The sequence below is a fragment of the Protopterus annectens genome, chromosome 3.part1, assembly GCF_019279795.1.
Source record: "Protopterus annectens isolate FY-2018-M chromosome 3.part1, PAN1.0, whole genome shotgun sequence".
NCBI lineage: Eukaryota > Metazoa > Chordata > Ceratodontiformes > Protopteridae > Protopterus > Protopterus annectens.
The window spans coordinates 1,299,370,998-1,299,395,614 of NC_056732.1; the positions used below are offsets into that span (position 1 = coordinate 1,299,370,998).

The window sequence follows — 24,617 nt, forward strand, 5'->3', positions numbered from 1 at the left end:
GATGAGAGATCAGATCCGGAATGGGATCTAAGACCCAAGGAAGAGCTATGATGTGAGACCGCAGATACGGGAACCAGATCTAACGAGGCCAGAATGGGGCTATAACGATTATTTTGCTCCCCAACCGACGAGCTTTCTCCAGAAATTTCGTCATTAGCGGAACAGGAGGATAAGCATAAAGAAGACCAGGTGGCCAAGCATGAACCAGAGTGTCTCTGGGATTCTCCTCCAGTGGGGGAAGTACAGCGAAAAATTTGCTGCATTTTGCATTTGAAGAAGACGTGAAGAGATCGCAGCAAGGCTGACCCCATCTGAGGAAGATCTGTTTCGCTACTAAGGGGTTTAGAGACCACTCGTAAGGTGTGAGGATAGAACGACTCAGCTTGTCCGCTAGAATGTTGGACCGACCCGGAATGTGCATTGCTATCAGAAAGCGGTTGGTGGAAATCGCCCATTCCCAAACTCTCATAGCCTCTCGACAAAGAGGGTAAGACCTGGTTCCTCCCTGTTTGTTGATGTACCAGACTACTGCCATGTTGTCTGTCTGAATTGCAATAGTCCCTGGAGGGAGAAGATCCTGAAGGGCTTGCAACGCTAAAAGCACCGCCCTCATCTCCAGAACATCGATATGCAGACTGGTCTCTACAGGGGTCCACGTGCCTTGGACGGTTCTGCCCATGCAATGCCTCCCCACCCGAGACAAGAAGTGTCCGTGGTCAGAGTGGCTTGGGGTAGATGCATCACGAATGGTCTCCCTTCCCGAAGCTCTCGGGAATGAAGCCACCAGAGAAGGGAGCTCCTGCAAACCTTGCTCAGGGGGATTGGTGAATCCAAAGGGTGTAGAAGGAGGGACCATTGGACCAGAAGGGTCCACTGAAGGACTCTCATGTGCAGTCGAGCAAGAGGTGAAAGGCTGATGGCCACCGCCATGGATCCTAGGGCTCTCAGGACTAGTTCTGCGGGTGGGGCCGGGGACTGTAGAAGTGCTATTACATGGAGTGACAAGGTGCGTAACCTGTCCACTGACAGAAAGGCCCTGGACTGGAGTATGTTTATCCTGGCCTCTATGAAATCCAGAACTTGAACAGGATGAAGAGAAGACTTCCTGAAATTTATGGTAATGCCAAGGTGATGGGCCAACAGTAAAGCATAATCCCTGGCGGAAGAGAGTAGATGCCTGGTGGGGGCGGTGAGGAGCCAGTCGTCTAGGTATGGAAAGACCTGAATTCCCTGAAGTCTCAGGTGGGCTGCTACAACTGCCATGACTTTGGTGAACACCCTGGGGGCTGTGGTGAGGCCGAACGGAAGAACCCTGAACTGATAATGACTGGCCCCCAGCCGAAAGCGGAGATACCTCCTGGATTGTCTGTCCATGAGAATGTGGTAGTACGCATCCTTGAGGTCTATGGAGCACATCCAATCGTTCTCCTGCAGAAGGGGGAGAATAGATTGTAAAGTGAGCATCCAGAATTTTTCTTTGGCAATGAACAGGTTCAAGGTTGACAGGTCGAGAATTGGCCTTAAGTCCCCCGTCTTTTTTGGCACTAAAAAGAAACTGGATTAATTGCCTAACCCGGATTGCTCTGGGGGGACGTGTTGGATGGCCCTTTTTTCTAGTAATTTCTTTATTTCTGAGGCCACAGCCTCCCTCTGATCGGGTGGGATATCAGGGAGGTGCCTCCCTAACAGGGGAAGATTCAAGAAGGGGATAGAGTAAGCTCTGGATATTATTCGGAGCACCCAGTGATCTGTAGTAATGGACTCCCAACTTGCTAGATGCTCTGAAAAATGCCCCCCCCCCCCGACTGCCTCCAGAGAGGGACAGTCGAGCAACCCCTCAGGGCTGCTGCGTGAGCTGGTCGGAGAAGGGTTCTCTCGATCCAAAATTCTTTGGCCCCCCTCTGCCTCTGGGCCGGCGTCCACCTTGTCCTCCCCTGCCTCAGAAGAACGAAGGGTCCGGAGCGGTACGGGACTGCTGAGATTTCTGGAACCACATCTTCTTTTGCCCTCTCTGGTTCCTTGAAAAGGACCTCTGAGGAGCAGAGAAGCAGATTCCGACGGCAGACAGCGTCTTCCCGTCTTACTTGCTCTGGAGTAGCGTGTCGCGGACGGCTTTGCCAAACAGCGTAGAACCGTCAAACGGAGCGTTCGTGAAGGCCTTGAAGGGTTCCGCAAAGTCGCAAAGACGGAGCCAGGCGTGGCACCACAGGGCGACCCCTGCTCTGCTGGCTCTAGCCGCCCTTTCCTTGGCATGGGAGAGAAGCCGCATAGAGGTGTTTGATATTGACTTTAGAGTGGCCATGCGAGCAGAGAAAGTTCATTTGCCCTCGGCCGCCATGGACGTCAAACGCCAAAGGTGAACCACTCTCCCCTGGCTCCGAGAGTAGGCCCCTCAGCTCCGACATGAGGACCGGTGTCGGAGCCGACACCATCGGACCCGAGAGGGAAATGCGCTCCAACAACAATGGAGCCGAAGACACACTCACCCCTGCGGATCCAAAGCTGGGGTCTCGGTCCCGAGAGCTCGGATCCGAAAGATGACCCGATAAACTCGAGGGTAAAGCCGGCGTTGAAGTAGTAACTACTATCGGCGATGACTCTGATCCGACGGCTCCGAAACCCGATAGTGGATCGGAGAAGGAGCAATTGGTGCAAAGAAAGGGGCCGAGCTCCCTCCCGGAGGGGGGGGGGGAGCAGGAGCACTCTCATCTGCATCTGGGCCTGCAGGAATCAACGCATCATCCGGTCCATATCTGCGTCGGACAAACTCCTGGCAGACCTCGAAGTCGTCGAAGCAGGCCTAGAGGGCCACCTAGATGACCTGGAGGGTGACTGGGACTCCTCCTCCAGCTCCGTGGAGAATGGAGCTGAGAGGGGGAAGACCTGGAAACCCTTGCGGGGGTACCAAACACTTTAGCCGGCGGAGCCGAAGGGGCTGACTCGGCCCGTCGCTTATGGCTCTTATGCCTCTCTCCCTCCTTTTCTTTCTCTCTGTGCCCCCTGTCTTTCTTAGAAGAGCCCCCCTCTCCCTGGGAAACAGCGGGAGGTTGAGTCCCAGCCAGGGGAGGGTAAGCTGAAGGCTGCGCAGCCACGACTAGAGCCACTGAGGGAGAGGAAGAAGAAGAATCTGGGGGTAAGAGTCCTGCCAAGATTAACTTGCTCCTCCTGTCCCTCACAATGATCACACTCAGCACATTTTGAAAAAATGGCCTTAGGGCCCTCGGCCATCACGCTCAAGCACACACCCTAACACACACAGTAAGGGGAAGGGAAAACCCTAATTTACCACTAAAAGTAAATAAAAAAATGGTTTAACTAAACTCCTGAATTCCTCTCACCTAAAATGCCAAGAGCTCGTCCCTTATGCTTCAGAAGCCGCGGCAAACAAGATCTGGGGACTGGAGGGAGGTAGCAAGGTATTATGGGTAAGGGGGAGGAGCTGAGAGCTTGGATCTTTAGCTTGGAAAGCTGCCGGCTCAGATCCAGGTCAGATCCGATACCCACAGGTTGCCGATCAAATGAAGTTAACTACTTCAGATCTATATGCATTCTTAAGTATACAAGAAAAAGCGGTAAGATAGCAGAAGACAGCAGCAACAAAAATAAAGGTGTACACAGCATTTCTGACTGTTTTTTTTTTTTCCTAACCTATGATTTCCACTACAAGGCAGGTTAGGGTAACTCTTCCTCAGATCACTGTACCAATGAAGAGTCTTGTTCACTTGTATAGGTGATGCCAGTGAAATCACTTACTATGCTGTCAGGCTCATGCCATGTACTTACCTTCTACAAGGGGCCTTCACCCCAGCAGGTGCTCCTCAAAATGTTTATTCAAGAAAAATATGATAATCTTTCTCTACCTCTCTCTTTGGCCCACCACTCTAGAGTCCTGTATTCCACAGTGCCTGAAGTAGCCATGGCCTCTCATTCAGGTCAACACAATGAGAAGAATGATAACCCACTGCTCGTGGATGTATATTTATGGATCTTGTGTTGCACAATGTGTTGCTGCTGAATGACACTACCGTGTGTCCCTAGTACTGCACCATAGAGCTGAAAGATACAGTATTGCTCCAGAGCAATATGGGCATGCACATACTGCATGCACAAACATAATGGTCAGATGCTTCATGCTCATGGAGATGTGTATGACTACCATCAGCGTGTTTGTGCAGCCAATACACTGTTGCAGTGATTTCAAAACAGAGGTGCTAAGAAACTTCAGTAACATAACCATCATAGCATTGTGAACATTTCACACAGCACAGCTCACTACCACACACTAGTGAAAAAGTCAAATTTCAGTAAAGACTGGTAAACATTCAGCTGTAAAGAGTTAAGGAAGAAGTCATTCCTGGTAAAGTTTCTCAGCAAGAACAACAAATCCTGGGGTGAATGCCAATCATAACGGGTGTTGTGATATATATGTCACTGCAAAGCACAACTGCACCATCTACCCATGGAAGTGGTAGACAACCATGTAGAATGGAAACCTTCTGAAGGACACTGCTGCAGGGGTATGAGGCTTCAGGACTCTGTTAATGCATGGCTATTGTATGTTACCTGTAGGGAGGCTGTGTAGAGCACTTACCGCAGATGATAAAGTGATGCATAAGGGGGACAGTGTCCATACATAAGATATCTCTCAGCTTACCTGACACAGTCACAGAATATGTTTTTTTCCCCAAAGGTGTACATGTATTGGCATGGCTACCCTAGGGAAACATATCTTAGAAAAGTTCACTATGTGCGAAAATAATGTGGTACTGTAGGCCATTCACAAACATGGAATGCATCTCTTGGCCAATTGTGCCACAGACCAGCAGTATCTGGAATAGATACGGCAAGCAATAGTGCATGATGTGAATTTTGGTGGGACAAGCAATAGTGCACGATGTGAATTTTGGTGGGACCGTAACAAGAATTTACAACAAGTTGGGCAAACAGGTACTGATATAATATTTTATATAAAGGAAAAGGGACGTGGCATTGCAAAAGGCAGGTCCATCACAGATGTTAGACCATCAACATTGGAGTATTTCACTAATGCTGAAGAATTTTGGTCTCACTTGCTGCACATGGTGACTAGTCCATCACAGGCTGAGGGTGGCTTGGATATGGGAGCTGAGCTAGCACCAACAACTGTGTCAGTCTAAGAAGGACCAGGTAAGTTATGTCCACTGTAATACAGTATAGCACACTGCAATGCATTTGAAGAGAAGAATGGACTAATGCTCACCTGTATTTCCAGACACAACTGGTACGAAAATGTAACAAGCTTTATGACAAGGTGTGTCTGTTAAAGTACGCTACAGCTATGTTTTAATGTGTAGTACTATGCATTAACAGCACAGCTTGTGTGGGGCCAAGGGGGAATCCACACTGGCCACAAAGTAATAGGGGGCAGTGCAGTGCAATACCTGCATTCATGTGCTATTATTGCATTTGTGGGCAGAACTGAAGCATTTACTATTCCATATGTAGCAGTTGCTTACTACACTGTGGCAAGTAGTTTGATTTAGTGTAAAATGAAAGAAGTTTATAGCACACAGTTTAATATATTTAAAAAAAAAAGTTTTTCTTTTTTCTTGTGATCTGAAGGCATAAACTACAGCAACTGCCCGATAAAAATATAGAAAAGCAGTTGCTACAGTTTAGAAGAAAAAAAATATTTATTTTTTTGTTCTTAAACTTAGAGTTGGGGTGGTGCCAGATTGCAGGATGGCACAAGGCACCAAATTGCTAGCTAAACCTCTGTTATGTAAGCCATAGGGCTTTGTATGGAGTTATGTGAAGATGGAAAATGGTGTTATGCGTGTTCCTCCTATTGCAGATTCCAGTGTTTAATAAGGTTGACAACAAAAGGTCAACAAAGGGATGATGTCAGTAGGGAACCTGTGGCAAAAAATGATGGCAACACGTAAGTGGTAGGGTCCAGTGACACAGTGGTACTGTCCACAATATTCAGTGTTGGAGGTCACCCACACCCATCATTACAGGGGCCACTCAAGCGGTACAGCCTCACCCAGACATGACAAACAGCTTCTAAATGAAAGTCCCTCATGGACTCCACTTATGTCCCAGGCACAAAGAGTAACTGAAATGCATACTTTCAGTCAGATGCAGTATCCCACAAAGGGGATGGATGGGAGGGTAGATGCCACTGTGTCTCAAGGATCATCCTTGATATATCTGTCATAATTGACATTAACCTGCAGCTGTACAGGTTAGTGATCCTGGCACAATTAGCTACTATACATAGCACTGTGGAGATGGTTAGTGTGCTCTCTTGAGTTTTGGGATGACCTGTAACAAGCAACCAAAGCAGATCCATCAAACTGGTAGAGTGAGCATTGGCTCTAGATGATGGTCACTATAGATGTAACACCATAACTCCATGTAGAAATTAGGGAAGAGAGAGTTAACACTGATGCTGATGTAACAAGTAAGCTGTGACATGGAGTATAGAGACTGCAAGCAGATGATGATGCTGAGGTCACCGATGGCAAGGTTTGTCTCCATAGATGTCTCCATGAGACTCATTGGAGCTGCTGTCCAGACTCCATCCATATGCCTTGCTTTCTGCAGCCATGAGAAGATGGTCACAAACTATCCCATGTCAGCATTCACAAGCTGTTGCTGAGGCAATGGTGATCCTCTGGGCATTCCTCGCAACATATTAGGGCAGGAAATCTGGACAAAACCATAAATAATGGAGGGACAAAGGCCAAAAAAATAGGGAACATTTTGAATATTGCGCTTGTTAACATAGAAAGTTGCTTCAGCATGAATTTTCTGAAGGGTATGAAATCTGAAACTGAAATGTATGTCATTGTTTGCCGACTTTAATGTTCAACGATTTACCAGTGATTTGACAGAAAACCTAAATTTTATGAAAAACCAAAAATATGTGCAATTGAAAGCTATGCCTCTGGCTCATCACCTGAGATTCTTTATCAGGCTGCATGCATGTATTTATGTCGATCTATTCCTTTCCTGTCACCTGTTAGCATATGGCCTGCCATGTCAGTTATGGGTGAGGACTCATTTTTGGACAATGGCAATTATCAGTATGAATACATGGTATGCCCCTTCAGGGTGAATGCTAATGGTCGTTCAGTGTTATCATCATGGCCACTGAGCCCCATGTACTCTCTGATGCCCCACATTTCCCCATAGTGCATAGTTATTGTAGTTAGTCAAATGATCCTACCTCGTATCACAGAGTTGCAGACAGCTGTCACCGTGTTGTCCATCAGTACAAGTCTGCCATGTCCAATTGCTAACATATGTTGAAATGGTGATGTCTGATGCACAAAACTGTCAGTCCATGCACTGCCCTGAAAATGTTGGGTATATAAAACATGCTTCCTTTTGTTCTGTGTTGTCTATAGTTGTGAGCCAGATACCTCCTCTTTGCCAGTTCTGCAATGTGTAGCACCCTCCTCTGCTTTGGCTGAGATACTGCTGCAGAGTGTTCCTCCCAATGACTCTCCACTACCTCTTCTGCTACTGATACAGCTGGTATGGACAGTCCTACCAAGATGCTTACTGACTACTCCATCTGCTTGTGCAATGCATTCTTGTGCAATATGACGCACACATCAACATTCTTTCCCAAGAGGTGTGGAATGTGTACCACAGTGCCTAACCTCATGTATCTAGTTAATAGATGTATCTCTTCAGTATACTGAGCACATGATCCGCTATATTGTGTATTTCTGCAAGTTAGACCCGCGGTGGTGGTGCTGCGGTAGCGTTGTTGCCTCACAGTAAGACGCTGTCCGGTTCGATTCTCAGTTAGAGCGTCTTCTGCGTGGAGACATGCGTGAATGGGCGTACCTTCATTGAAGGTTGTGCGTCAGGGCTGCTAACTCGGCACGTAAAAATCAACTACCAATCATTAGCGGACCGGAGTTCCGCTGTGGCGACTCCTAACCGGGAAAAGCCGAAAGACACAACAACTACATTATAGGCCTTTTCCAGCATGGTCAGGGTGTTATGCATTGTAGGTTCATAGGTAGTTACTAAGCTTGCAGTCCAGGGAACCACTGAAGAGCCTAGTCCAAATTCCCAACTGCTCCAAACACTATCTGTTTTAATGACTTGCTCAAGGTGACACAGTAGACAAATTAGGGCTGAATCAAACACTGTAGCACATAAAATGCAGCTGACTGCCTCATACCTCTGCACAAACAGACTGTATAGAGAACTACACCTGAATGTATTTGAACTCATGCCTCCATGAACCACAACATTAGCCAGCCACTCCACAGAAATGAGGGCATATCTGGCACTGCATACAACACATAACAACATATTATACACAACCTGCTCTCTGCTTGAATTATACCTGTTGGTATAAACATATGTATTGAGCATGTATATGTACAGCTACTAACCAGATAATCCTGTAGGAAAATTCCCACACAAGAACCTTCTATAGAGACAGAGTGTGTGCCAGCTGTATAAATCAAGAAAGCTGCCCAGGTGCCACACGGAAGGATAATGTCCTGGAAATTCCAGACCAATCCCTTCTTGTCAGACTGTCAATCCCTCTGGGCTAGGTACGGCCTTGACGACCATGTGTCTGGGGGGCCTGGCTTTATTTGTCTGAATGTACCTAGAAAGATTTAAAGCATAAAATGTCATGTGACTGAAACACTGTTATATCCTTAAGAAGTAATTTGCATATATCCCATAGGCCTCCAGTACAGGAGGATTAAGGTATTAGACAGAGAAGATTCTAACTTGGGTGGGTCTTTCTTGCAACTTTTACTGAATGATTTGTCTGTGTGACTAAGTCTATGGTTTTCAGGAGGTCATGGAAGTGGGTGATTTAGCAAAATGCCCATGTGGTACAGGTCCTCTCCTCTGTAGTTCTGGTGAACCATTTATACTCTTCTAAATTAATTAGAACAGTATTGAGGAACTAGTTCAGGATTCTTGAAACTGGCACCTACAATTTCCCTAACATTTTCCCAGTTGGTATGTGACATACATTCCTTAGTGTACGTAGTAATGTATGTGACATGCATCTGTCTTGATTACACTTGTGGGTGACACATTTTGACAAAGTCCTTAACAGCCTCCCTGTCTGTGGAAATATGCACCATCTGTTATCTTATGAGCTGGCATCACGTCAGGTATTGCTTGTATCTCCTTCTTCATAGTGGTCGGTTGTGTTCAGCAATTTTGTAGAAGCTGGCTCTGATGGCAGGAAATAAGTGAGCTGTAGCTGCTGCCAATCTGATATCACTGCTTTCATGTACACCATGATTTCTCAATGTGTAAAATGGATATGCACCCCCTGTCATTGTACCGGCTTAATATATGTCTGAATTAGTCCATCATATTAGGTGAATCCATCAGCATATTTCATACGGCTTATTTGTATGTCATCATACAGTTACCAGCATGTGCTACAAACCATGTTGTTTTGTTCCTTATAAGACCATGATGTACCTTTGAATCACCATACTCTGTGGATTGCTGCTACCTTCTCATTTGTTCTGTTCAATGCACCAAACAACTATGAATCCCATCCTCTGTCTTTTTTGTTTGTGACCAAAAAGTCTTTGGTGATACCTCTACAAGATTTGTGATTTTACACATGCAATGTTGAATTAAAAAGCATGCAGGATATTTGACTCTTGCCTGTTTTCATATGTATTTTATGTACAGTCACTATTAACATTTCTGTAGTGGCTTGTCATCTAAAAATTTTGAAAGTATATTTAGTGGATAAACAGCTTTGTAAAAACTGAACTTGGTGCTGGTCCAGGAATGGTCTTAGATGATTCAATTTTCTTAGTGAAGAGTAAGTCAACAGACATCCTGTTCCTTGTCTGTTAAACTGATAACTGAATGCTGTGATAGGCATATTAGTTCTTCTCTACTATCTTACAAAATTAAGTGCCTTCTGAAGCATTAGACATTTATTTCCATTATTAACAATGTCAACAGTGCCTTATTAGAACATGAAAATGTCAGAAATGGAAAAGTAAAATTAGTCTAAAAGATAACTAAATTATTATAACTGCAACTAATAGTTCAGCTGAGCTGCTTGTATTGTATAGTTTCATATAGTCTTTAGTCTCTGGGGCTTCTCATGTAGCCACAATTGGAAACATAAAAAAGTGACAATGCACACCTCATTCTGTTTTGTAGAATTCTGACATTTCTTTTTCAGATGTTTACACCACATATGAAGCATAATCTAATAATAAAAATGACAAGAACTAATGGGCACTCATCATACTTAAAAATGCCCCCCCCCCCCAATAATAAAATGCCATTTGAGTCTAGGTTGTTTCTTAGTCAAGTTTACTTTTAAAAAAATGTCAGGCTACAACAGACATAGGAAAAATAAGATGTAATTTATTTTCTAAATGTTGAGTGCCAAGAAATAAACTGTAATGAAAAAGCGATAGGGAGTAATTCAGTAAAGCCTACATGGAGCTATTCTCCTTGTAGCCATAGTGGCATGGATGGAACACGGAGTTAGAAAGTGGAGTGATTCAGGAAACAAAGCTGGGGGCATGCACATGTCTCCCAGCACTATGCTGACACAGATGCAGTTGTGGCATGTAAATCACCTCATTTGCTTGTGAAAAACATGCAAATGAGGTGATTTACCGATCCAGGAAGCAGACAGGCATAAGTGTAGGAACTGTGTCTGCAGTAAAAATGTATGCGGTTAGTAACCGTGTACCAGACTACAAAAAAAAAAAAAAACAGGGCTGTGACCAAGGGCGCCCGCAGGCAGGTGCAAGGGGGTGCACTTGCACCCCCCTGGAACTGGCTGGCCGGGAAATTAATTTAAATAAAAGAAGTTTTTTTTTTAAAGGGCGTTCCTCTTTAAGAATGCCCTCTGCATCCCGTTCAGTTGCACAGATGCAACAGATGTTTGCGACCTCTTTTCATCATCTGTGTCTGTACGCGGCTGATGGTTTATGTCCTTTTCTTTCGCGCCTACTGGAAATTTTAATTTAAGAGGATGTTCGTGCAGATGAATGTAGAAGTGAAAGGTAGGTGTGTACGTGTGTGAGTTTAAGTGATGTGTGTGTGTAAGAAATAGGTAGGTAGGACTTGGAGTCTGTGGATGTAAGAAGTAGATAGAAGTGTGTATGCAAGAATGAAATAGGTAGGTAAAGGTAATGGGAACTAACTCCAAATCCTAAATACAGCCATTTGCAAAGTATTAAGTGAATACTGATAAAATAAATACCTTACCATGTTGTTTAATATAATTAAGTAAATAAACTATCAGCTAATGTTAATTAGAACAGCTGGAGGCTGCACACACCACAGTGCTTAAACATGATTTTTAAGTTATCTCTCTCTGTCATACGAGTTCTTGTTGGCATAAGCTCTGAATATGTCTTCAAAATGTGAAGCGCCACCACGTATAATGTGCAGCAAATGGGAGCAATATGTGACGCTTGCCAACAGTTTTAAGAAGCAGGCTTACATCATGCCATGTTACTTCGTACACAAAAATTTCAGTCAATGAAAATCCTGTCAAAGTTGAAATGCATGGAACATGAAATTTTTATGAGAAGAAATGAGTTAACTGTCCATAACAACCACGTAAATAAAAGTGATTTGATTGCTGGATAAATGAGCCTAATATGTTATCGGTACTTACATATTATTGTGCTTATACTACTATGACAAGTGTTATGAAGTGACGTTTATGTACTCAGCAGTCTATTTTGCCCACATTGAAATGAGTGCCCATCATTTTAACGAGACATTACTCCCAATCGGCCTTAACCGTGGTATGGCTTGGAAATGAAACGCTTGTCCTTTTCAGAATCTGGTTGCAATAATATGTAAGTACCCATTATTCCATTTAGAAAAATACGGACGTCCCTTATTATACCTATATGCTCTTTCAAAGGTTATTTTATGCTTAGATTTATGCAAATGATAACCTCTTTCTTTTAATTCCTTACCAAAAGATGACATTACTAGTTAACCATGATTTGTGCATTGCCTGACTTTTCACTATGTTCTTAAATGTATAGCCAGGATACATGCTAGTTCTTTCAACAATCATATTCTTCCTACATGACTTCCTGTATAATTCACTAGTAAGTTTCCCATTTAGTTCTCTCATCAACTTTACATCTAAGAATGTCATATGATCTCTAGAGTATTTCATAGAGACATGTAAGAAAGATGTAGTAGTTTTTTAAAACCAGAAACTGTTTGTTCCATCGCTTCCATTACCCATAAGAGCTTACACTTTTGGATTTTTCTTAATAGACAGAAAACACAGCTGAAAGCTATACTTCTAAAGAGTTTTTTTTTTCAATCAGGTGCTAAATAATCCAAGGCTGTCATCATTCCTCTGTCCAGATGTGATACCAAACACCTTTCTAGCCATCTTCCTTACTAGCTCTGCTGTAGTTACCCAGCTATTTGGTAACTCTTCACTGCCACCCAGTGCCTGTCTTAACTCATCCCTGAACTCCACCTCAGAATTACCCTTTTTCAATTTCCACCATTTGATCCTTGGTGCTGCTCTCACACTTTTCCTCCTCCTCTTCTTGATCACCAACGTCATCCTACAAACCACCATTCTATGCTGCCTAACTATACTTTCCCCGGTCACCACTTTACAGTCTCCAATCTCCTTCAAACTGGCCCTCCTACATAAGATATAATCCACCTGTGTGCATCTTCCTCCATTCTTGTATGTCACCCTATGCTCCTCCCTCTTGTTAAAATATGTATTCACCACAGCTATGTCCATCCTATTCGCAAAATCCACTACCATCTGACCTTCTGCATTCCTTTGTTTAACACCATACCTACCCATCACTTCGTCATCCACTCTGTTCCCTTCACCAACATGCCCACTGAAATCTGCTCCAATCGCCACTCTCTCACCCTTGGGTACAGTCATCACCACTTCAGCCAACTCACTCCAAAAATTTTCTTTCTCATCCATCACACACCCAACTTGTGGAGCATATGCAATAACAACATTCATCATTACACCATCAATTTTCAGCTTCATAAACATCACTCTATCTGACACTCTTTTCAACCCCAAAACACTCTTAGCATAATGTTCCTTCAGGATAACTCCTACGCCATTTCTCCTCCCATCCACACCATGATAAAACAATTTGAACCCACCTTCGATACACCTAGCCTTACTCCCCTTCCACCTGGTCTCTTGCACACACAATATACCAACCTTCCTTCTGTCCATCATATAAAATGCATACTAACATAAATCCCATTATTCTTGCAATGTTCTAAGTTCATGAGAGCAATATTTATAATCTGTCCCTATTTATGTTGGGCTTTGTCCAGATTTCTTGCAGAGGTTGAGGTGTGTGAGAGAAAGTGAAATGCCCTATTTAGAGTTAGCAGGTGGAATTTATTTTCAAGTGTATTTTCAAGGAATTGTGAGCTTCAATACTGCTCATGCTAAGTCTGCTTAAAATGTGCAACTGTTTTGTTTAGCAAATGGTATTATTATTGTGGTATAGAATTTTAAAGCAGTGTTAGTAGTACATCAGGTAGCATACTTGCATCTTGATGCAGAGGGCTATAGGTTCTACTCCCACAGCATGTAGATTTGTATTTTAAGGGGGTGGAGTGCTGCAGTCCTGGCTATGTCCTCCTTTGGATGAGATGCCTAATAACTATGAATTTGATTTTCAGCTTACCACCCATTCTGTATTGCAAATATACCAGTTTATCATTTTTAATGTAACATAAGCAATGTATTCCTCAAGGGCAGCAGGTACTGAATTTGTTGATGAAATGCTGAAATATAAAGTTGTTTTCTAGCAACAACCTCTTCATTAGTTTCAGATCTCTATAATGTGGAATTATTCAGATGACTTTTACTTCTGCAGAGATTGCGCATACTGACTGACATTGATGGATTGTAATGACAAAAGTTTAAGTGGCCTTTTATGGTTGAAATGTTTTGAATTGGGCAGTTTGTCATTATTGGTTCATGTTTTGTTTCATTGCTTGCTGGAAAAACATTCAAAACTATAAATTTAAAACAGTCTAACGAGTGGTGCTGTATTATAGAAGGGATATAATTAAATTATTTTATATTATAATTAATACAATCTGTATATATTATAATCATATGTATAAATATGTGCACTTCATATGCATGGCTACTCTTGCTTATCACAGTAACAGGAAGGATACTGTAATGGCTGTGTCAAGAAAAAAGTTCTAAAGCTTTTAGTTAAGCATATAATGAAGTTGTTCACATCAGTGATAATGCAGACCCAGTTTCATATAACTAAGGGTCAACCACACAAAATCAGAAAACACCCAGAATTTCCCTTGTCCACTCAGTAAAACTAATCTTGAAAAAATAATTAGTAATGTGCATATATTAGGGCTATTGGAATTATCTATAAAAAGATGAAGTGATGATTTGCAACTATGTCAATGTTGGGATTATGAAGAAATGCTCGATTAAGCATTAATTAAAAGATATACATAATTTAGTAAATGCACACAGTTTAAGTTAAATACAGCTATAATGTGTCATGCATTCAGAGCACAGAATGCCAGCTTTTATTTAAACAGCAACTTGTGTTACTGAGATCTAATCTTGGAAGCCAAAGAACACTAGTTGTTGTGTCTTTTGGCTTTTCCCGGTTAGGGGTCGCCACAGCGGAACTCCAGTCCGCTAATAACTGATAGTTGATTTTTACATGCCAAGTTACCAGCCCTGACGCACAACCTTCAACGAGGGTACGCCCATTTATGCATGTCTCCACGCAGAAAACGCTCCAGCTGAGAATCGAACCAGACAGCGTCTTACGGTGAGGCAGCACCACCACCGCAGAAGCCAAAGAACACTAGTGTTATAAACTAATCTGTTTAAATCTGTATAATCTGAACAGGCTCATGGGACTCAGTTTAGTGTCCTACATGAAAAATACTGAGCTAATGAACACTATTCCCCAGTAGTTGTTTCTAAGTCACTTACAAATAAATAAATAAAACAAGGGGAAGTATTTTGAGGTAAAACTAATATCTTGTCTTTATGGTAGGTAAAAAGTAAAACTCTGTTAGTACCCAAATAAATAAAATGATTATTAGCAATGAATGAGAAATTATTCCAGTATAGAGAACTGAACAGCCAAGCCTTCTTGATCAGAACTCAAAAGGGGTGCCAGCTGAAAGTTCCCTTGAGTTAGTTGCAATGTACATGGGGTATGTAAAACAACTTATCACAGATTCCTAATTAAATCCAGATATCTGTAATCAATGTAGAAGCAAAGCATAAACAGTATGCACACTAAGAATTCTGACAGTGTTTATGGCAACTGGGGAGAAATAGCCAAGTAATGGGACCCTGTAATGGCTGCGTGGGGGAGGGAGCTGCATGAGTGGAGGGGGTGGAGCTATGTGGGTGGATGGGGTGGGGCTTTGTGGGTGGGGCTCTGGGTTTGCACCCCCTCCTGCAAAAAATCCTGCGGGCTCCCTTGGCTGTGACAACTAAAAGTAAAGCATGTATTAGGTGCATTTATAGGTTCATAGGTTGGTACTAGGCTATCAGCCCTAGAGCCTATACAAGCCCAGCCATAACAATTCCCTGGCTATTTCTTTCCACATTATTTAGGCATGCCAATGGCCAAAATTATGGCCATTGGCATGAAACAGTGATGCAAAAATTGAGAAATTAAGTTTGTTTTAGTACATATGCCATGTGTAAGCGGAGCACAGCGGCGCACAAACATGCAAGCTTGCAAAAAATAAAATTAAAAGAGTAAAAGGGGAGTATTAAAGATAAAATTAATTTTCTCATTATATTGGCCAGCATGCAGATTCATACAATGCCAAGTTATAATAGTTGCTAAGGACATAGGGCAGGATTCACGAAGCCTCCGTGTAAGAGTTAGCAAGTCTTACACGGAGGCTGCAGTTAAACGGGGTGATGTCAGCATGCCATGCATATTCATGAGGGCATGCTGAATCAAACCCTAGGCTAACACGGTCCGTGTAGCAAAGTAGGGGGCGTGTCCGCATGGCGAGACCTGCAAAGGGACACGCCCCCAGAAGAATCACAGTCCCAAAAGGAAACTCCCACTAGCGAGTCCGTGGAAATGTCATGAAACACAACAGCACACATGCCCCTACAGACTAGTAACCCAACTGAAAAGTAAAACGTAAAAATGAACAGTTTAATTTTTTTTTTAATTTCAGAAATGTTTGCCCGTAATTGCGCTCGTTTGCGCGGGTGTGCCCTTCACTCAGCCACAGTTAGCAGTCATTGAAAAAGCATATATGCTCTAAATATGCAAAATAAGCCAAGTAGCAATAGCGTAGCGGTAGAGACATCGGCCAAAGAGGAGGCAGTCACGGTTCGAGCACCAACATCATCATTTTTTATTTTTAGTGAAATAAGCACGAAACAATCCCCTGACATATATGTATGTATATATATATATATATATATATATATATATATATATATATATATATATATATATATATATATATATATATATATATATATATAAAATTATAATTTAAGTAAAATGCAATGAAATGGGCCATGTTTTATGAAGAACTCTGACACAATAAAAAAATAAAATATTTTATAAGTGCCCATAGCTGAGCAGTGCTCTAACAAGCTGAGTATGTATGCCTGCAGGTGAGCAGTGGTTTAACAGGTGTAATAGGAGTGCCCGGAGTTGAGCAGTGCTTTAACACGCTGAAAGTGTGTGCCCATAGTTGCGCAGCATTTCTCACAGCATAATATGCTTGCGCATAGCCAAATAATGCGTTAACCAGCGTAACCCGTTTGCGTGGAGCTGCCCAGCGCTCCAACCGGCTTACTGGCGGGCAATGTAGAGCAACCTATATCAAAGCCGCCTTTAAACAGACACACCTCCTAGCCTGTCTAGACAGTAGTAAAATAAAAAAAGAAGCAATACCCAAGCTCGAACCCAGGATACTGTGCATCATAGTCAAAGTACTGAACTACTAAGCCATGACAGCTGTACTGAAAACTGCAGTATTAGCATATATATAGGAATGAATGGAAATAGAAGCATGACAAAGCTGGTTTTGTGAAGCTGATACAATTCCAAAATGGCCAATCACAGATAAGTGCGGGAAAAACAGCATATATAAGCCCCATATGTGGGAATACACAGCATAACTGATTGTGGAACCTATTTGCAGTCAGGATGGCAGGTGTAGGAGAGGGCAGTCGCTTTCGAGCACAGAGGTGGGGTGTTGAGGAGTCCAAATACATGGTTTGGCTCCTAGTCCACGATCATGAGGCGCAACTCATGCAGGGCCAGGTTCTGTGGGGTGCATATAAGGCAGAGGCGTGGAACCGGTTGGCACATGATCTCACCAGTGCCACAGGCATACCAAGGACTGGTGAACAGGTCCGTCACCACCATGCGGACCTGAAGAGACGGAGGCAAGACCAACTGAACCGTTGGATCCAAGAGGCCCGGCAAATGCCCAATGCCCCACTACTGAGTAAGTATCCATGTAATTATGTATGTAAGGAATTATCCTAGCTGATATTATGGAGATGTATGTTCCAATATTACTTCATTTATATTACAGCTGCAGGTGTGCGTTCTGCGAATAGGCGAGCCTATGGTGATAGGCTGGAGCTGTTGCACCACCAGGCAGGTTAGTAATTATATTCCTGTACTTGTTATACAATATAAGTGAGACAGCTTGTAAAATAGGTCAGCGTAGTCACATATTAATAAAGTTCAAATAACACTAGAAGAAAGATTCTGCTAGCACTGTATGATTAGATAAGTGATGCAGCCTGTAATCCAGAAATAAAAAGTAAACAAGTCTGAAATAGTGATTACCCACCTGAAGTGTAATATCAGATAACCTGCAGCAGCCTGAAAATCACTGGTAAACAAGCCAAAGATAATAGACATGTGTGAAATACATCCCCTTAGAAAATCTGCCATATGAAACAAGTGAGTCTGTTGGAAAGGATTGTTGTAAGCAGGTATGACATGTTAATAATGCCTACAATAAAGTACCAACTTGAATTGTAAAAATAAAACAAGTGAGCGAGAGAAAGATGTATGAATCGACCAAGAAAGCTGTTATAACTTCTGAATAAAGTATACTGCAGTCAGTACATAATGAAATGAATGAGACAGCCACAACCAAAAGTGAAATGTATGAAATAAAGTACTGAAGCTGGAATGTGTCTGTCCCACAATTTGTATATGTTGCTGTACCCTTGCAATATGGAGATAGTATGGTTGTATGAAATAATGAACATCCACAGTTGTCTAGAGCCATATAAATGAAATGTAGCAGGATGCTGTACCTGAACATAGCCAGATATGAAATGTGTATGAATAAAAGCAATGGATATTAATGTATCAGTAACAGTCCCATCAACAACATTCCTAAGGTTACATATAGGAAACTGTAGTAAGACCTGTAGGGTATATATATCTGCAGCTACTAGAGATGTACAGCATATGTATATGTAGTTGAAGTTGTTAATGAAATATTTCTTCACCCTACCCTATATTCACAAATAATGCCATTCCACAACAAACTGGGTATGTGTATTCACAATCAATTCCTATGGACATTTGTCCTGTTGGTTCAAACATATTTGCATGTACGTTGCTGCATGTGCCCTGTTCACATATCCAAACCCGATGGCCTGTTGCCATCAATCGACCCTGCATGCTGTTGGATTGTGTACTGTTGTTCAAAATATGCATGTGTTATGCTTGCTGTTCAATGTTTGGAATTCATGGGTGTTTGGTTAATGGGAATACTGATGCATGCTGTTACAACTAATGTTGAATGGTATTGTTTGTTACTAACCCAAAATGTCATAAAATATGTCTAAACATAGGACAACAGGGAAGGCGGGTTCCAGCGGACCCACCTCTCCCACCTCAGGTGGCAAGTGCACCTGGCACTAGTGCCCAGGCCGGAACCTCCTCCGGTGGCCCTGTACCACCTTCGGGTGGAAGCGCTGCAGGGGATGGAGCTCATCCCCCCTCTGCAAGCGTGGCCGGAGGAGACCGTCCACTCACCCTCCAAAGTGTCCGGTCTGTGGTGCGTAGCGAGATCAGGCAGTCTGTGCTTGAACCCCTACGCCAGCTTGAGGCTCAGGTGGCACAACTCACGGGTGTCCCTGCTGCCCGTTCTACACAGCCCCCAGCACAGCCCCGTCCTGGGCTGTGAAGGCACAGTGGCAACTGCCCATGGTTGTGGATATCAGTTCCACTGTTGCCATCTGTGGGCTCATGGGCTCGCAATATCTCAACATCCGTTCCCGTCAATTGTGTCCCCCCCCCACGTGTCATACTCCGCCCCTGTATGCATCTTGTTTGTCTTGTCTGTTAACCTCCCCTACCTACCTCCCCAAATATACCTACTTCCTGTACCTCACATTCCACTCTCACCTGAAAAAAAAGGACACTCTGTTCCCGCAAAAAATACGCCCCATACATAGCTGCCCATTTTGAAGACATGTCTGCTGGACATGTGAAGTGGTAATTACAAGTGGCTGTACAACATACTTTGTTGTCCTCACCCCTCTCTCAGGGGTGGAAGGTTTCAAATTTCACACCAAATTACAGAGATATGCACAGCTGTTGCTGATAAAGAAATGGGCAGTTATGGGCCTTTCCTACATCCTTCCTGGAAATCCCAAGCTTGATTTCCTACTGTCCTACCCTCTTTGTGCCCCCTTTTTCACCACTGTCCTATCTCCCCATTTTCATTTCTTTCAAAGAAATTAGCACGGATGTGCATGAGAGTAAGCACTTTTAAGCAGTTGTAAGCGGGTGTGTGCTTGTGTGCGCTTAGCTAAGCGTGTGTGCACGAAGCTAAGCGGCACTGCGCATGCGTGAGCACCGTGCAAACCAGCGCTAACCCGCTTACAACTGCTTAAAAGTGCCTTAGTCACTCTGAATGACAAGGCCTGTAGTTTGCTCAGCAGCAAAATAAAATTCCTCTATCAGTCTCGAACCCAGGACCTTGGAAACACTAGTCTGCATGACTTACCACTAAGCCATGACTGATATACAAGAACCTACTGCTGAAAGCAATATATCATGAAATAGTAGGACTGAATGTAGAGGGAATATAGGAAGGCTATTACACAAAGCTTGTCTTGTATCTTTACTGGCAATTCTTGTGGATTTGTATAACATTAGTGTGAGAAGAGAAACAGCCATGCTAGTCGGTAGCTAGTAGATAATAATGTGACAGTAGCACCTTGCAAACCACACACACTATCAGAGCAGGATAAACACTGCCATATTTGAACAGGTAAGAGGCCAGACCTCACAAATGGGACTGAATTACAGGGATGTCCCTGATTTGAAAAATAGAAGTTATGTTCTTACCATAACGTTCCATGTTAGTTGTCTTCTTCTCGCCTTCTTCTTGCTGGATGGGTTCGGAGCTGACCTCGGCTCCGACTCGGCCACTCTAAAAGCTCGAGAGTTGGTTCCACCGGCTCGAAGCTCCCCTTATATCCCACAATGCTAGGCGTGAGTTACCTCAGATCTCGTTTGTAAGCTAGGCCCAGCTTATAATAGTAACAGAATAACTATAAACAAAGTCCACCTCTATAAACCAGGGAGAAGAGAAGGGTGACCTACATCCTGATTCAGGAAAATATGCACAGTAGCATATACCTAAATAAGAGGTGGTAGAAAGAGAGGTCACAATCAAAACTCCTCTAGGTCTGTCCAGGCCAGGGGGAAGGAGGGTGGGACGCAAGAAGAAGGCGAGAAGAAGACAACTAACATGGAATGTTATGGTAAGAATATAACTTCTATATGTTAAGTTGTCTATCTCGCCTTCATTCTTGCTGGATGGGACCGCGTCCCTAGCACCTTGTCCCGGGTGGCCTAACGGAACAGACTCTTGAGAACAGTGGAACCAAAGTTAGCTCTATGCCTAGAAGCTAAATCCAACTTATAATGAGAAATGAAAGTGTGAGGAGTAGCCCAAGTAGCCGCTGCACAAATGGTGTCAATAGGCAGTCTGTCTTGGAAGGCTACAGAAGTAGCCAAAGCTCTGGTGGAATGGGCTTTAGGTTTGTTAGGCAGCTTTTGGTGTCTAATTTCATAAACAAGGGAAATCAGAGATGTTAGCCATCTAGATAATGATACCTTTGAAACTGAAAGTCCCTTTCTGCCTTCTGTATAGGAGACAAACAGCTGGTCAGATTTTCTGAATTGTTTGGTTCTATCCAAATAGTACCTTAACTGACGATGAACATCTAGCCAATGCAATTTTTGTTCAGACCTACTAGAATATTCTGGAAAAAACACAGGGAGATCAATGCTTTGATTAAGGTTAGACGCCGAGGCTATCTTAGGTAAAAAGGATGGGTTGGTTCGTAAAGATACCCTGTCCTTATGGAACAACAGATAAGGAGGTCGACAGCTGAGTGCATGAAGTTCTGAGACCCTTCTGGCTGAAGTAATGGCTACCAGAAAGAGAGTCTTCCAGGATAGCAATTTCAATGAACAGGAAGCTGCAGGTTCGAAAGGGGGAAGAATCAAAGATGTGAGAACTAAATTTAGGTCCCAAGGAGGAGGAGGATTTCTTATAGGAGGTCTGAGAAGAAAAACTCCCTTCAAAAAAGCTTTGCAAAGCTTGTGGGACATTATGGCAGACTCTGAAATGCCCACATGAAAGTTAGAAATAGCTGCCAATTGAACTTTAGGAGTAGATGGAGATGAACCTGCATGGAAGAGTTCAGCTAGAAAATCAAGGACCATTTGGATGGAAGCAGTGAAAGGATCTATGTCCCTTCCCTGAGCCCAATAGGCGAAACGTTTCCACTTACTTAAATAAATCTTTCGAGTGGAAGATTTATGGGAAGCTATCAAAATATCTCGGACAGAGTGAGATATTTGAGGAAGCCTGGCTAAGGTTGGAACTGGAGGAACCAAGCAGTGAGGTTCAGAGAGGGGAGGGAGCGATGAAACTGACCCGACTGATGGATCAAAAGATCGGGAACTAGGTCCAGATGCCAAGGTCGCTCCAACAGAAAATGATGAAGAAAGGGGAACCAAACCTGTCGAGGCCAGTAAGGAGCAATGAGGATCAATGAGGCCTTCTGAGCGATAGCTTTCTGTATCACTTGAGAGATTAGTGGGAAGGGAGGAAATGCATACAGAAGTCCCCGGGGCCAAACTTGGACTAGGCGTCTCTGCTGGGTTGGCCTGGTAAAGGAATAGGGTGAAATAATCTCTGCACTTGCTGTTTTGGGGAGTAGCAAAAGGTCGCAGCAAGGCTGACCCCACTTGAGAAAAATTTCTCTCACAACAGAGTCTTTCAGAGACCACTCGTGAGGCATGAGGATAGCTCTGCTCAATTTGTCCGCGATTTGATTGGACTTCCCGGGGATGTGCATTGCTATCAGAAACCGCTGAGAAGAAATCGCCCATTGCCACAGTCTGAGTGCTTCTCGACACAGGGGGTAGGACCTGGTTCCGCCTTGTTTGTTGATATACCACACTACAGACATACTGTCCGTCTGGATTGCTATCGTTCCCAAGGGAAGAGAGTCTTGAAGGGCTTGCAACGCTAAAAGCACTGCTCTCATCTCTAGAACATTTATGTGCAAGTGGCATTCGTCTGGTTGCCATGTGCCCTGGACAGTTCTGCCCTAATAATGCCCCCCCACCCGATCAGGGAGGCGTCCGTTGTCAGAGTAGCAACCGGAGGGGAAGGGACAAAGGGTCTTCCCAACAAGAGCTGAGGGGAAGACATCCACCACAGAAGATGATTTCTGCATGTCTGCGTAATCATGATGGTGTGGGACATCGGAAGTTGCTGGTATGACCATTGCGTGAAGAGCATCCATTGAAGGATTCTCATGTGGAATCTGGCTAATGGAAGCAGAGGTATGGCAGCCGCCATAATCCCCAGCACTTTCAGAACTAACCTGGCTTTGATTCTGTTGCTGCTGAAGAGGAGCGAGACCAGTTTGTGTATGTCTGTTATTCTCTGATCTGTTAGTCTTGCAGACATGTTGACTGTGTCTAGATTTGCGCCTATGAAGGTAATAGTACGACAAGGCGACAAAACAGACTTTTCAATTTATTGAAATGCCTAAATCTTGACAAATGCGAAAGGTGTAGTTCCTGGCCAATAGAAGAAGATGCTTGGTGGGAGCTGTGAGGAGCCAGTCGTCCAAATATGGAAACACCTGGAATCCTTGACGTCTCAGGTGAGATGCTACCACTGACATGCATTTGGTAAACACCGGGGGCAGTGGTGAGACCAAAGGGCAGGGCCCTGAATTGAAAATGACTGGTTCCCAGCCTGAAGCGGAGGAATCTTCTGGAGCGTCTGTTCATTTTTATGTGATAGTACGCATCCTGAAGGTCTATAGAGCACATCCAGTTTCCCTTTCCCAATAGGGGAAGGATGGACTGCAGCGTGACCATCCGAAATCTTGTTTTCTTGACTGACTTGTTCAAGATACTGAGATCCAAAATTGGTCTCCAGTCCCTGTTTTCTTTGGAACTAAAAAGAACCTGGAGTAGATTCCGGATCCTTGCTGGTCTGCTGGAACTGGCTGTATTGCTCTTTTTGCAAGCAGCTTTGAAATTTCCAAAGCTGCAAGATCCCTTTGAGCGCTGGAACATCTGGAAGGGATTTTTGATTGGTTTGGAATGCGAGCGAAGGGAATGGAATAGCCTTGAAATGATGGACTGTACCCATTTGTCTTGAGTCAGGGATAGCCAGGCTTCTGGGTACAGTGACAATCTTCCCCGACTGCCTCGAAGGTGGGCAGGCCGGCAACCCCTGAGGGATGGTGAAAGGGCTTATCAGAGAAGGCTTCTCGATTGCCCTGGTTTTGGACCCCCTGCCTCTAGGCGGCGTCTACCATTGTTGTTCCCCTCTGCCTCTGGCGGGAACCGACTCTGTCGTCAGGCGAAGTCCCTTGAGATTGTTTGCGGAACCACATTTTTCCACTTTTCTGGCCTTTGGGGTAAGGCCTAGAAGGAGTGGAGAAACGGACTCCAACGGCAGAAAGAGTCTTGCCATCTGTCTCGCACCTAGTCAAGGTTTCTTTCACTTGAGGACCAAAAAGAGATGATCCATCAAACGGGGAATTAGTGAATGACGTTTTAAAGGGGTCCGCAAAGTTGCATAGCCGCATCCAGGCATGCCTGCGTAAGGCCACACCTGTCCCTGTGGCCCTGCTCGCTCCATCAGCCGCATAAGAGAGGAGGCGCATGGAGGAGTTAGCTATGGAGTTCAGGGTAGCCAGCTGAGTGTTCATCTTGTCCTGAAAACCCGCAGCCGTAGGATCCTTCAACATGTCACTCGCTTCTTTGATCAAGTCCCTTTGAAGACGAGTAAAATGGCATAGGTAATTCAGCGAACGCATTGCAAAGGTCGCTGATGAGAACATCCGCTTCCCGTACCTGTCCATAGACCTAGATTCCTTGTTAGGTGGATGGACAGGCACTGAAGGATCAGCTAGTTCCTTCTTAGTGGCAGCAGCAACCACCACAGCATCCACAGAAACTCCCTTGGTCAAAAATTGTTTATCCGCTGGTGCCGTGATAAATTTTGAGGGTCTCCTGGGAGTGGGGTCCACTGAGTCA

The 24,617-nt window shown here is 43.9% G+C and overlaps 1 protein-coding gene across 7 annotated transcripts in view; it reads right to left on the bottom strand.

Annotated features, from left to right (window-relative positions):
- The window catches only part of CIBAR1 (CBY1 interacting BAR domain containing 1), a 1,541,282-nt gene that overhangs the window by 191,451 nt on the left and 1,325,214 nt on the right, over positions 1-24,617 (bottom strand). The window lies entirely within an intron of this gene.